Consider the following 14,873-nt stretch of genomic DNA (forward strand, 5'->3'; position numbering starts at 1 on the left):
AAACCTGCACTAGATTCCTTCTAACAACTGCCCGAAGAGGTTGAGCTTGGGACTGAACCTCCATTACCAATTTGTTCATGCACTTCTGTTTACTGAATCATAGATGTTCAAAATACTGCAGATATCTTTTAAGCAGACACAGTAATAAATCGATGAAAAGAATACATTACTCTACAGCAATGTGGTTTTCTTTCTGATATGAATGCCTACAGACAAGCCAAATATTAGATGCCAACTAATACAACAATGTGCAATGATTTCAGCAAGTAATCATTTTTACACATAATTCATATGGACCCAATTAGTATAATTTATTCATACTCATGATGCATCAATACCATAACATGAAGCCATTTGGAATTTCTACAACAGTGTTAACATATAATCTTTGGTATACACTGGTGCCTTATGAGGTTTCACTTCAAGATTTTGGATTCAATTGCTTCCAAGCTCAAACCTTTGGTCTCTGGGACTATCAGAATTATGAACGAAACTGATAACAAGGCAATAGCACCAAAAAGAAGGAAAAGATTCCCTGCTCCCAGCAACTCCCGCAGAATTAGCAAATGTTAATGCTGATTATCAATAAACCAGTTTACCAAAAATAGGAATCAAGGACAATCAGTAAAGAATTTTTGAGATAAATAGATTGATAGAGTTTGGATAAATGCCTTCAATGGCGAGAATGCAAGGGTAACAATAGCATTTGAACCAAAATTAGTAAGTACTGCAAGACTGATGCCTTTTTCTCTTGTACGAAGTGGGAAAATCTCTGACACTATCAGCCAACTGACAGGCCCAAATGATATCTGAAATGATTTTTAAATAGCAAACACTCTGTTAGATTCAACCTTCACATTGAAAACAAAATCTTTTTCAATTCTTTTTTCATCTACATTTTTCCAATCACTTTTCCTTAGCATAATATTTTTTGTAGGTCAATATATGTTTATACCATAAAGAAGTAACTAATTACGGAGAAAATTGAGTAATTAACACCAGCAACCAGAAGACATAATTCTTGCCTGGTAGCAACCAACATAGAGAAGCAGAGCAGCAACAACAACAAGGGAGAGACCTCCAAGAACTTTGTAATATCCCGAAAGCAGAACTGAGGAAAGCACCTGTAGTGTAGTCACACAAATAAAGAAGAAAAACAGTCCATTATTTTCTCCACCAATTAAAGGCTTCCAAACTCTGAAAAATCAAATATCGAGAAGACAAGATGCATACAATCCCACTGACACCTCCAATCAGTAAGGATCTTCTTCCAAGATCATCAACTTTTAAGACAGCTATCCAAGTCATCAGTAACCGGAGAAGGATCAGGATCAATCCATCACTAAAAGAAGTTTAAGTGCCCAAAAAAAAAATAACATAGCAAAGATAACCATCATTCATCCAAAATCAGAAGGTTTTCTGATATAATTTTGAAGGGTCCCTTGAGCAGACCAATTACAACAGAAACTCGAGTAGCATCCGCACCGCAGAGAATCCAGCACTTTTGAGCATTGGTATTGCAAAATTTATTACAAGGTTATGTACAGAATAAATAAATAAATATCATTCATTTCACTGGACATTAGCATTATGTACGAAGTACCTGAAGAATTGGACCAGCATAATACAAAACACTTGGTTGTCCTGTTATCTGTTACAAAACGATAGTTCAGCTTGCAAAACAAATTCCTCCAGATTCTCTCAATAATATTTTTTTTAGGAGATACAAATAAGGAAAACATAAACAAAGCAGCACAGACCAGCAAACAGGAAAAAGCACCTGTTGAAAAAGGACCAAACCTCCACCAATTATGAAAGCTTTCAAACTTGGCCCTTGAAACACCTCCAACAAGCTTCCTTCAGATTTCTCATCAGTGGAGGCAGACTTAACTGATAGAAGGGTATCCTCTATTTGCTTTTCAGATATTTTATCACAAGGAGGCCTGCCCCTTAGTTTGCTTAGGGCAACCATGGCCTTCTCTTTGCATTCTTGCAAGGATCCTTTTCCTTGAAATGCCCTGAGAAGCAACCAGCGAGGAGAAGGTGGAAGACTCCACATGCCAAGTCCCATTTACAAAGCAATAAGGGCACTAAGCCCATACATGTAGCGCAAACCCCCAACTGCATTAATTTGGAAGCTTCCCACAAAATAACCTAACTGAAAATAGGACCTTCTTTAAACTCAACTCATTTCAAGAAAAATATAAGCATAATATGGAAGTATAAATCATTTTAAAAAATTACCAAAATTCCCAAAACTATGAAGAGCTCCTTTAGAGATATTAGAGTTCCACGAATCTGAGATGGGCAAGTTTCTGCAATGTACAGAGGAGCCCCATGCATAGCCTGTCAAATGATACAGTCATGTTGATGATTGAAATATGATAAGTTACATCCAGAAGAATTAGGTGACTGTACAAAGACAGCTGACAGTAAACCAAGAATCTAACCAACCAATGCCAAGACCATAGAGTAGCCGTCCTGCTAGGAGAACACCAAGGCCTGGAGCATAGGCTGTGATTAGAGCACCAATTACATATAGCACAGCAGCGGTGATAAGCTCACGTCTCCTTCCTTTATTAGTCAATTTAAACAACAGGGTGAGAATGATTTACATATTGGCTCCAAATATTAAGGAGGAAGATGATAAGTAACAGATTACCAAGGAAATCTGCAATTGGGTAGACAAGGATGGACCCAAAAAGAGCTCCATAAAGGGAACCACTAACCTACATATGAGGGAACTTGACATAAAACTGGATAGATACATCCAGGTGATTGTCTGTAGAAACTGACGGCAGGTTTCCATAAATGAAAAATCAGTTCATTTTACGTGTGACACATGAACCATATCACAAGACCAAGCTGAACAGCCAAAAGGTTGAACCATGTCGTGCCACTAAGCTCAGCCGACCGCAATGATTATAAGAATGAACTACATTTTTTAGTGAATATTCTTCTGGGGTAAACTGACTAGTATCTTCGAATGTAGAAATAACCTCTACAATTATTTAAAAAAAAACCACTTGAACATATCAGCACCTGCAATGAGATGGTAGCACCAGAGATGGCACCGATGTCATACCCAAATAACAAGCCTCCCAAAGCTGGGAACAGAAACCTGAATGTTGCATGAATTGAGTTAATTTGACGTGGTATAATGCAAATCATAAGAACAACTGGAAAGTTGTTAGATTTGAAGGAAATGAAACAAATTATTTTCAGACTTAAAAATAATCTTTCAGGATCTTATTCATACAACGCTAATGCTTATATGCTTGTCTTTATATAGATAGGTCAGTTACAAGATAGTTTTTTTAGATAACTTACAAACCAGCAGGGAGTTTTTTTTAACTACATGTCTTAATCTAGACACATATAAACTACTAGCAGTTTTCCCAACTGTTTCCACGTAACTCCTCTTTTAATTTATTTATATATTTTTATTTTTGAACAAAAGGTTCAGATAATCTTCAACCCTCCTCCTTGAACCTTTTGGAAACAACTCCAAGAATTTTCTTTAACATCTCGAATATGGACTTCGGCAATATTTTGGTGAGTATATCAGCAGCTTGGGATTCTGAATTGCAATAAACCATTTTGATTTCTTTTGATTTTTCAGCTTCCCTAATGGCATGATACTTGATATTTATGTGTTTAGTCCTCCCATGTTGGACTGGATTTTCAACAATAGAAATAGCTGACTTGTTGTCGCACTCGATCATAGTCCCTTCAACTTGTTCTTCTCCTAGATCTTTCATCAATTTTCTGATCCATATTGCTTGATTCGTTACGGCTGTAGCAGCAACATATTCAGCTTCAGTTGTGCTTTGAGCCACAATCTCTTGTTTCCTCGAACACCAACAGAAAATTCTCGAGCCAAGTGTAAAGCAATAACCTGTTGTACTCTTCATATCATCTACACTTCCAGCCCAATCACTATCTACATATCCTCTCAGCTTTTCCTCCTCAACTCGTTTGAACCAATTCCTTGGCCCTTAGTTCCTTTTAGATACCTTAAAACTCGTTTTCCTGCTAAGAAATATTCCTCACTAGGTTCTTGCATAAACCTAGACAATAGACTAGTAGAGAACATCAAATCTGGCCTTGTTGTCGTTATATACATCAAGCTTCTAAACTTTGTCTCAGCAGCCCTCTTGTTTCCATCATTCTTCCTCAGCTTTGCATTCAATACTAAAGGAGTTGTTGTAGGCTTACAATTTTCCATAAAAAACTTCTTCAGAATCCCTTGAGTATATTTACTTTGGCATATGAAAATACCATCCATTTCTTGACTCACTTTGAAGCCTAGAAAATACTTCATTTTTCCCAAGTTAGTCATCTCAAATTCCTTCATAATACTCATCTTAAATTCTTCAATATCTCTTGGATTACTACCTGTAATTAAAAGATCATCCACATAAAGAGAAATTATCACCGTTCTTCCTTCAGTTTGTCTTACATATAAAGTTGCATCATTAAGACTCCTCCTGAAACTTTGAATTTCAAGCCATGAATCAATCCGACTATACCAAGCTCTTGGGGCTTGTTTGAGGCCATAAAGGGCTTTAAGTAACCTGTACACTTTTCTTTCTTTTCCTTCAATTACAAACCCCTCAGGTTGAGCTACATAGATTTCTTCTTCAAGCCAACCATTTAGAAAAGCTGACTTGACATCCAAATGTGAAATTTCCCATTGTCTTTGAGTAGCAAGTGCAATGAGAAGTCTTACTGTATCCAATCTTGCAACTAGAGCAAAAGTGTCAGTAAAGTCAATATCGGGCATCTGAGAATACCCTTTCACAACTAAACGTGCTTTCAATTGTTTGACAAAACCATTTGGATTCATTTTTACTCTGTAAACCCATTTCACTCCAATAATTTTCTTTCCTTCGAGTACATCTACTAGCTCCCAAGTTTTGTTCTTCTCAATCATTGAAATCTCTTCTTGCATTGCCTTTTGCCACCCTTCATGCTTACTTGCTTCGAAAAAGGAAGATGGTTCAATAATAACATTGTTACACCTTTGATAAATTTCATGAAGAGGCCTGGTACCTTTAACTACAATTTATTCCTCATCATTCGCATATTCCTCATTATTCACATCATCTTCAAATACATCTTTAGTCATATCTACAGCTAAAGAATTGTCTCCATCAATTCCTTTTACCACCCATTTCCATGTTGCTTCTTCATCAAACATAACATCTCTACTCACAAAAAACTTCTTCATAATTGGATTGTACATTCTATAACCCTTGGCTTGATTGCTATAGCCCACCAATACACATTTTTCTGCTTTGTCATCCAATTTACCTCTTTTTACATCAGGAGTATGAACATAGCCTACGCAACCAAACACTCTTAAATGCTTGAGGGTTGGCTTCAATCTGCTCCAAGCTTCTATGGGAGTCATGTCTCGTACAGCCTTCGTTGGTAATCTAATAATCAAGTATATCGTCGTATTTGCTGCTTCAGCCTAAAAACACTTGGGCAATTTTTTTTCTATCAAAAGACATCTTGTCATCTCCATGATGGTTCGATTTTTCCTTTCGGCAACGTCATTTTGCTGAGGAGAATATATCACTATAAATTGGTGCTGAACTCCAAAATCTGCACAAAAATAATCAAAGTTGACAGAGGAATACTCTTTGCCATTGTCAGTTCTTAAACACTTCAAAGGGATGCCACTTTGTGTCTCAGCCATTGCTTTGAATTTCTTAAATACACCAAACACCTCTGATTTAGCCTTTAAAAAATAAATCCACGTCATCCTTGTGGCATCATCAATGAAAAGTAAGAAATACTTACTTTCATTTAGAGAGGGAGTTTTTATGGGTCCACAAATATCCGAGTAAACTAACTTCAATCTCTCTTTTGCTCTCCAATTTGAAGAGCTAGGAAATGGATGCCAATGTTGTTTCCCAATTTGACAATTCTCACAAACCTTATCACTAAATTCAATAATGGGTAAATCACTCACAAAATTATTCTTCTGTGCTAGTTGAATAGAGTTAAAATTACAATGCCCTAACCTTTTATGCCAAAGCAGTGATTCATCTTCATGTCTACTACTCAATGCATAAGGTTCTATAGTGTTCCAATCCACCACAAAGCTTTTATTTTTCATAGGAACACATTTAAATTCTAGATCATTAGAGTCTGTAATTTTACATACTTCATTTTTAAATTCTAGAACAAAACCTTTTTGCATTAATTGGCCAACACTTAACAAATTTTGTTCTAAACTAGGTACCAAAAGGACATTAGAAATTAATTTGATACTTGAATTTGTTTGCAAGGCCACAGTGCCATTTCCTGTGATTGGCACTTTTTCTCCATTTCCCATTCAAACCACTCCGTTTGACTTTTCTATATGAGTGAACAACTTTGCATTACTTGTCATGTGTTGAGTACACCCACTATCAATAATCCAAGAGTGGTTTTGTTCTTGATCATCCATCATCATAAACAAATATTCTTCATTTTCCTCTTCTTCTGCAACATTCAATTATTGATTTTGTTGAACCAATGGTTCTGGATTCTGTTGCTCCTATTTTCGGTAGCAAAACTTCTCTATATGTCCATTTTTGTTACAAAATCTACACCTCAAAGGTGGTGGTACTTTACCCTTAAACCAACACTCATCCCCTTTATGATTATTTCTCTTGCAATGACTACAAGAGATCTGACTTCTTTCTTTGTTATTTGAACATTTAAACCCCTCCAATTTTTTATTTTTTCCTTTACTGAAATAAGGCTTCTTTCCTTCCTTCGTAAATTTTGACTTAAATGTGGCCTTAGTTTGAAAAGCCATCTCGACTTTATTCTCACTTCGCATCTTCCTTCTTTGCTCTTGCGCCTCAAGAGCACTCATCAAATCAGCAAGAGATATTGAAGTGATGTCTCTTGAATCCTCTAAAGAAGAAATTTTTGACTCAAACTTCTCCGGCAAACTCACAAGAACTTTCTCTACAATTCTTTCCTCAGAGAGATCTTCTCCCAAAATTCTCATTTCATTCACCAATTTCATAATCCTATCTGAGTATTGTGAAACACTCTCCGTGTCATTCATTCTAGTATTCTCAAGTTGTCTTTTCAAAGTGATGATCTTCATGGTTCGAGTCTTCTCCGAACCTTGATATTCTTGTTGCAACTTCTCCTATACTTGCTTGGCAGTAGTGCAGTGCACAATTTTGACAAAAATGTTGTCAACAATCGCGGAGTGCAAGAAAGATAAAGCCCTGCTCTTTTTCTTGGTTTCAGACTTATACAATTACATTTGAGCCACCGTAGGATTCTCAGGCATGGTTGGAAAATTTCCATTTGTTTCGACAACGTCCCATAAATCAGCTACTTGTAAAAAACTCTTCATTTTCACTACCCATATGTGGTAGTGAACTCCATTAAAAACTGGTACTGCAGGCAAGGAAGAATTTGATGAAAAGGCCATTTTTGTTCACCTTCAATTTTGTATATCTCACAAGTGTTTATCCCTCAAAGTAACTCACACTCTTTCAAGCAATTTTCACACACAAATCCCCTAAGAACACTTAATGCTCTGATACCAATTGTTAGATTTGAAGGAAATGAAACAATTATTTTTCAGACTTAAAAATAATCTTTCAGGATCTTATTCATACAACGCTAATGCTTATATGCTTGTCTTTATATAGACAAGTCAGTTACAAGATAGTTTTTTTAGATAACTTACAAACCAGCAGAGAGTTTTTTTTAACCACATGTCTTAATCTAGACACATATAAACTACTAGCAGTTTTCCCAACTGTTTCCACGTAACTCCTCTTTTAATTTATTTATATATTTTTATTTTTGAACAAAAGGTTCAGATAATCTTCAACAAAAGTCACACTGAAATTGAAAGCACATACTATTCACCTAACCTCACTGGTATTCAATTTTTCATTACCATCATCAATAAGGTGTTGGTTAGCAATTTGGAACCATTTATTTTGCTTACAAAAGCAATTTTTAAAAGCAAGTAACAGCAAAGTCACATGCAGAATTGTAAATTTAAGTAGAATACTGTTGTTCCTAAAATCATAACATGTTGCTATGTCACAAAATTGCTTAAACAAAATTCTCCACTAGAATAAAGAAGTACTTATAAACTGAAGAAAAAAAACTAAGAAACAAACATCATAATGAAGAAATAAAGAAAAAACACTTACGGCAAAATCACAGAAGACCAAGAAAAATCTTCTTTATATGTAGCGTCAGATATGGGTGACTCATCATCTCCTTCTGTAGCATACCCTCCCTGAGCTTCAACTTAACCAAAAACCAAATAAATAGATAAATAAGTAAATAAATAAACCTCATTCACAAAAACAAAAACAAAAACAAAAACAAAAAAAAGAAAGAAAAAGAGCGTTCTACAGAAATTTTACATTGAATGTTGGTTTGGTAGTAGAGAGCAATAATGGTTTTGAAGAGATGGCATTCTTGTGCTTGGAATAAGAGAAAGAATATAAAGATGTTTTAGGATTAGTGTGATAGTTGAAGAAGAGAGACTTTGGATTCTTGGGTCGGTGAGAGTAAGTGAGATTGAAGGAGAAGAGAGGACGAAGTGAAGCCATGAAGTGATCTGACGGTAGACAGTTAACGTTCCCGTTTTAATCATCTTGTGTTTTGGCTTAGTATAGTTATCAAGTTTTTGTTTCAATTTGTTGTTTGATTGACTTTAGACTTGGATAGATGTCTGCTTTCACTGCTTGCCACCGCCACCACCCACTTTACTTTTTTCAAAGTAAGATTGGGGAATCGAAGCTCATCCTAAAGCTCTGGTTTTTACTTCACTTTATTCCATAAACTTTGGAAAGTTAACTGACAAAAAGAGTGAAAGGCCCTTTGATGCAAACTGAACAGGAAGAGAAAGGAGAGTTGGCGTGGAAGATGAGAGCTGAACGACGTCGTTGGAATTACGTAATGCATGTATAAACAGTGTGATGTCATTTTGTATAATTGGAACACTATGTGTGATTAATATAAAGGTGTGTAGGCGGGAAAAGTTGTTGGACGATTTATTCATCAAGATTTTGTTTCTTCCTTCTCTGCAATTTTCAGCTCTTTCTCTGTAATTCTCAACCCTCTTTCACTCTTAATTCTTCTTTTAATTCCTGAACCTGCTTAAACCATAGAGTCGTCGGCATCAGTGGTATCAGAGCAGTTCCTAGCCATGGCGGATGGAACACAAAATCAAGAATTACGATGAGAGATTGTACAGATGATCTCACAGGTGGTTACCAATTCTGAAAATAGACAGCAGAGTCGTCTTCAAGAGACACAAGAACGAATGCAACAATTGATGGAAGATCTCAAAAAGTTAATTAGTGGTCTCAGTCTTTAACATGCATAGGTGGTGACACAAACAGCAAATCGACGAGAGGAAGGAAATTTATGATCTGCCTATGAGCGAGACAACAATGGGAGCGACAGACACGCCTTGATTTTGCTCAATTTTACAGCGAAGATTTTGATAATTGGATTTTTAAGGCAGATTACTACTTTGAGGTGGATGCTACGCCGGATATTGATCACATCAAGATAGCAGCACTTCATTTAGAAGGAAGAGCTATTCAATGGCATCAAAGTTTCACAAAATCTAGGACTGGTACATGACTAACATGGGAAGAGTATGCTATGGCTATGAGGGCACGATTTGGTAGTTACGGCTATGATGACCCCCTTGCAGATTCACAGAATTTGAAGTAGACAGGTTCCCATCAGCAGTACATGGATGCGTTTAAAGAATTATATCTGAGGGCGGGTATTAGGGAAGACCAAGGCCTAAGTTTTTTCCTATCGGGGTTAGTGAACTCCTTACAGATGTCTATAAGAATGTTTCGACCTAAGATGTTATTGGAAGCATATGCATTAGCTAAGCTACAGGAGATTACAGTAGCAGCCATCAAAGAACAGCCAAAACCACCCGTAAGAACTCCACAAGTTCCATGGAATCCAAAACCTACAATGGCTACGTCGATGACGGGTAATACACCACTAAAGCTTAATAACTATTCAGGCTTATTACCTACCCCTAGCATTCCTAAGTTACCATCAACATTACCCTCTAAAACAGTAACTAGCAAAGCTTTTGATGAGAAGAAGGCCAAGGGTCTTTGTTTTTGGTGTGATGAAAGGTTCACACCAGGCCATAGGTGTAGGAGGAAGCAGGCCTATTTCATTCAATTACATGTAGAGACAGATGGGAATGAAGGTGTAGAAGCGTATGGTGAAGTAATAGAATCAAATTCAATACTAGAAGAACATAGGTTAATGCAGCTTTCTCTCTAAACCTTGCAAGGATCACTAGGTGCTAAGACTATGAGACTTGAGAGTATGCATGGGTAGAAGAAGCTATATATTTTGGTTTATTCGGGAAACACCCATAACTTCCTGAGTGAGCACCTACTTACAAGCTAGGTTGCCAAGTTAAAAAGGTGACTGGAGTTAGAGTTACGGTAGCTAATGGAGAGGAATTACATTGTCAAGGTATTTGTCAAGCCTTGGAAATTTGAGTGCAAGGCCAACTTCTTTCGATGGATGCATACACGTTACCTTTGGACAACTATGACTTAATCCTAGGTGCTCAATGGCTGGCTAGTTTGGGGGATATTACTTGGAACTTTGAAGACTTGACAATGAAGTTTTCATACATGGGCAGCCATACTTCCTACAAGGTGAAAGAACAAAGAGGGTAAGTGTGATTCAAGAAGAGTAATTGGGCAGGCTTCTCGGCAAACAACGACAATTAGCTTCCATTCAATTACTTTGGCCTGAGGTAATTGAAGCATTAGTACAATTATATGAATTACAAGTCTTAGATACGAAGGTACGAAAGCAATGGCAACAGATGAATGATTTGTTAGATAAATTTGCTAAGGTATTTGAGGTACCTAAAGGATTATTGCCGGCTAGATTCCAAGATCTTAAAATCATTCTGAAGGAAGGTGCACAACCAATAAACTTGAGACCATACCAATACAGAAGGCTGCAGAAGGATGTGATAGAGAAGATGATTAAGGAGATGTTAGAGGAAGGAGTTATTAGAAACAGTTTCAGCCCTTATTCCAGTCTCATAGTGTTGGTAAAGAAAAATGATGGTTTGTGGAGGATGTGCATAGATTATCGAGTGTTAAATCAAATTACGGTGAAGGATCGATACCCTATTCCGTTGATTGAGGAGTTGTTAGATGAGTTAAGAGGCGTAACGATTTTTTCTAAAATTGATCTTCGTTCTGGTTATTGGCAAATCCTCATGCATCCTTCATCCATCGAGAAGACGACTTTCAAGACACACGAAGGGCACTACGAATTTTTGGAAATGCCTTTCAGACTCACGAATGCTCCTTCAACCTTTCAAAACATCATGAGTTGTATATTCAAGCCATATCTTCGAAGATTCGTGCTAGTTTTCTTTGATGATATCCTTGTATATAGCAAGGATAAGGAAGCTCACTTGCGACACCTATAAGTTGTTTTGCAGTTGTTTCTCTCTCATTAGTTGTATGCCAAACGAACCAAGTGCATTTTTGGAGCAACGAAGGTACAATACCTTGGGTACATCATCAGCAAAGAAGGCGTTATGACGGACCCTCAAAAAATACAAGTTATACAAACATGGCCTCAACCAAAAACCTTGAAGCAGTTGCGAGGATTCTTAAGGTTGTCGAGATACTATTGGTGATTTATTAAGAATTATGGGCAACTAGCGCGGCCACTGATGGACTTGTTAAAAAAAAACTCCTTTGGGTGGTCGATCAAAGTGTAAGAAGCCTTTGATGTGATTAAACAGAAGTTGTGTTCCACCTCTATCCTTGTCTTGCCTGATCCAAATGAGTCATTTACCATTGAGACAGATGCTTATGGTGAGGGTATTGGAGCAGTGCTTCTGCAGAAAGGCCATCCAATTACTTATATTAGCAAAACACTTTCACCTAAGAACCAACTCTTATCGATTTATGAAAGGGAAATGTTAGCAATCCTATTTGCTCTTTGGAAGTGGGACCATTACATAAGGAATTAGCACTTTGTGATCCAAACGAATCACCAAAGTCTGAAATATTTGTTGGATCAGAAAGCTACAACACCTGCACAACAAGCTTGGGTTACAAGGCTTATACAATATGACTACACCATTAGCTATAGAAACAGAAAAGATAATGTCGTTGTTGATGCCTTATAGAGTGGTGACCCCAGAGCTTCTCCAATTAGCAGCTGTAGTAATGCCAGAAGAGTTGATGCAATAAATACAGAAAGGATGGCAACAAGATTCTCATTTGCAGACTATTATTAAGGCTAAGAAGAGAGACCCCAATACTTATAGCCATTATGAATGGTCTAATGAGCAATTGCGACGGAAGGGTAAATTAGTAGTGGCTAAGGATTTTCAATTACAAAAGCAATTATTGCACCTTTTCCATGACTCAGCAGCAGGTGGGCATTCAAGGGTTACTGTTACCATGAAGAGGTTGGCAATGGTAGTTTAATATAAGGGAATGTGAAAAGTTGTTAGGAATTATATTAGAGGTTGCACTACCTGTTAGAGATACAAGTTCGAGAATGTAACATCTCTAGGCCTTCTGCAGCCATTACCAATACCCTCTGGAGTTTTTGCAGAAATGACAATAGAATTCATTGAAGTCTTCCGAAGTCCTAAGGAAAATCTATCATTTTGGTGGTTGTAGATCGCCTTACCAAGTATGCACACTTTATGGCACTGCCTCATCCATTTTTAGTCCAGGTTGTCACACAGTTGTTTTTAGAAAACATATATAAGTTACACGGTAATCTTTATAGCATTATAAGTGAAAGGGGTGCTACCTTTCTCGGTAGATTTTGGCAAGAGTTTTTCAAGCTCCAAGGCATTGATCTGAAATACTCCACTACCTACCATCTGCAAACAGATGGTCAATCAGAAGTGGTTAATCGTTGCCTGGAAGGGTACCTGCGGTGCATGGCCAGAGAGCTTCCTCATACTTGGTGCCAATGGCTTCCCTTAGCAGAATTTTGGTACAACACAAGTCATCATTCCAATATTCAGATGTCTCCTTTTGAGGCTCTTTATGGGTATCCTCCACCCCTTCATATCTCATATTTTCCTCATGACTCCATTGCAACTGAGGTTGATACCATGTTAAAAGTCAAAGAAGCCACTATTCAAATTCTCAAACGGAACTTGCATGAGGCTCAACATAGAATGAAGAAGCTTGTGGAGCGATGGCATTCGAATCGTCAATTTCGAATCAGTGACCTTGTATATGTAAAGTTACAACCTTACAAGCAATACACCATGCATACTAGAAACCAAAAATTACAGCCCAAATATTTTGGCCCTTTTCCAGTCATAAATGTCATTAACAAGGCTGCCTACAAATTTTAGTTACCAGCTAATGTTATAATCCATAATGTTTTTCATGTTTCCTTACTACGACCAGCTTACAATAAACAGTGTGATGTCGTTTTGTATAATTGGAACACTATGTGTGATTAATATAGAGGTGTGTAGGCGGGAAAAGTTGTTGGACGATTTATTCTTCAAGATTTTGTTCCTTCCTTCTCTGCAATTCTCAGCTCTTTCTCTGTAATTCTCAACCCTCTCTCACTCTTAATTCTTTTTTTAATTCTTGAACCTGCTTAAACCATAGAGCCGTCGGCATCACCCTTTCAATTTCTGTCTTATGAAATCTTTGGGACACAATGTTACCCAAAAAGTACAGAAACAAACCATGTAGGCCTATGAACACTATTTCTTTCTTTTTAGCGTTTAAATCATTGTACTGGATGATTGTCACACCTTTTAAGTTCTTTATAAATTTATATTGATAATATGGGCAATTATAAATTTGGATTCTAAATTTAATTCAAGGACTTCAAAGTTAGAAAACGATCAAATTGAGAGGAGACCTTAATTTTCTCCAAGTTCAATGGTGTATTGACCTGCAGAAGATAACCCTGTAATTCCTAAAATCATTATCAGCCATTAAAAACTGAAAAAACGTTGCAGTTTTCAATAAATAACTGTTATTTTTTTCATTTGATTTCATTAGCAGACACGTTCTTGTGTTTCTTTATTTGTTCACGCGAAGAATTGAACTACTATTCCATTAAGAATAAGAAGAACTGGATTGATAGTTGAGCGTTTTGGTTGAAGAAATGGAAGACAGTGAGAACATATTTCAAAAACAAGCTGTTTCCAATACAAGAACAAAAGTTGGAAAGCCACCCACAAGGCTTCAAAAACATGCACCAGCGAGTCTTCAGTTGGATCAGGTGACTAACCCATATGCGTCATCGTCCTCTGGTAACTTCTCCATAATTCCTCTGCTATCGCCGCTCATTGAATCGCCGAAGCCCTTGGCAGAGGGAGAGGAGTTGAAGTTGGATAAAACTGGGAATAATGAGATGAAGTGCAGCTGTGATAAGACCAAAAATGGTGAAGGACAGTGCCAGTGCCAGAGCCATCAACTTTGTTTTCTCTTCTTCAATCCAAATGTGTGACTGTAAATGATGGTCAATGATAAATTTTTATTCTTCAATTGTCATCGTGTGCACTGGAATATTACAAATAACTGAAGTTTATCAACTGTCTGTCTGATTTCTCCATCTTTCTGCTTTCTTTTGGTCTTTAAGATCTAAACCACATTAAAACATCAGACTCTGAGCAATGTTATGTTGAGTATATAAATGATACACACATGATAATCATCACATCATGTCAAGGCATCTTATTTTTAAGTTCTGGGAAAATGACCCAAAACATAAATAATGATTTGGTTTCTCTGTAAACATTATTCTCCAAGTTTCTGGGCACTTATCACAGAAAATTAGTGAGATAAAAAGGACGAGTC

General features: G+C 36.9%; 1 pseudogene; it reads right to left on the bottom strand.

Annotated features, from left to right (window-relative positions):
- Window positions 1-211: 211 nt before the first annotated feature.
- LOC123226257 lies at window positions 212-9,201 on the bottom strand (annotated as a pseudogene).
- Between the last annotated feature and the right edge of the window lie 5,672 nt (window positions 9,202-14,873).

This window comes from Mangifera indica, chromosome 9, assembly GCF_011075055.1.
Source record: "Mangifera indica cultivar Alphonso chromosome 9, CATAS_Mindica_2.1, whole genome shotgun sequence".
NCBI classification, from domain to species: domain Eukaryota; kingdom Viridiplantae; phylum Streptophyta; class Magnoliopsida; order Sapindales; family Anacardiaceae; genus Mangifera; species Mangifera indica.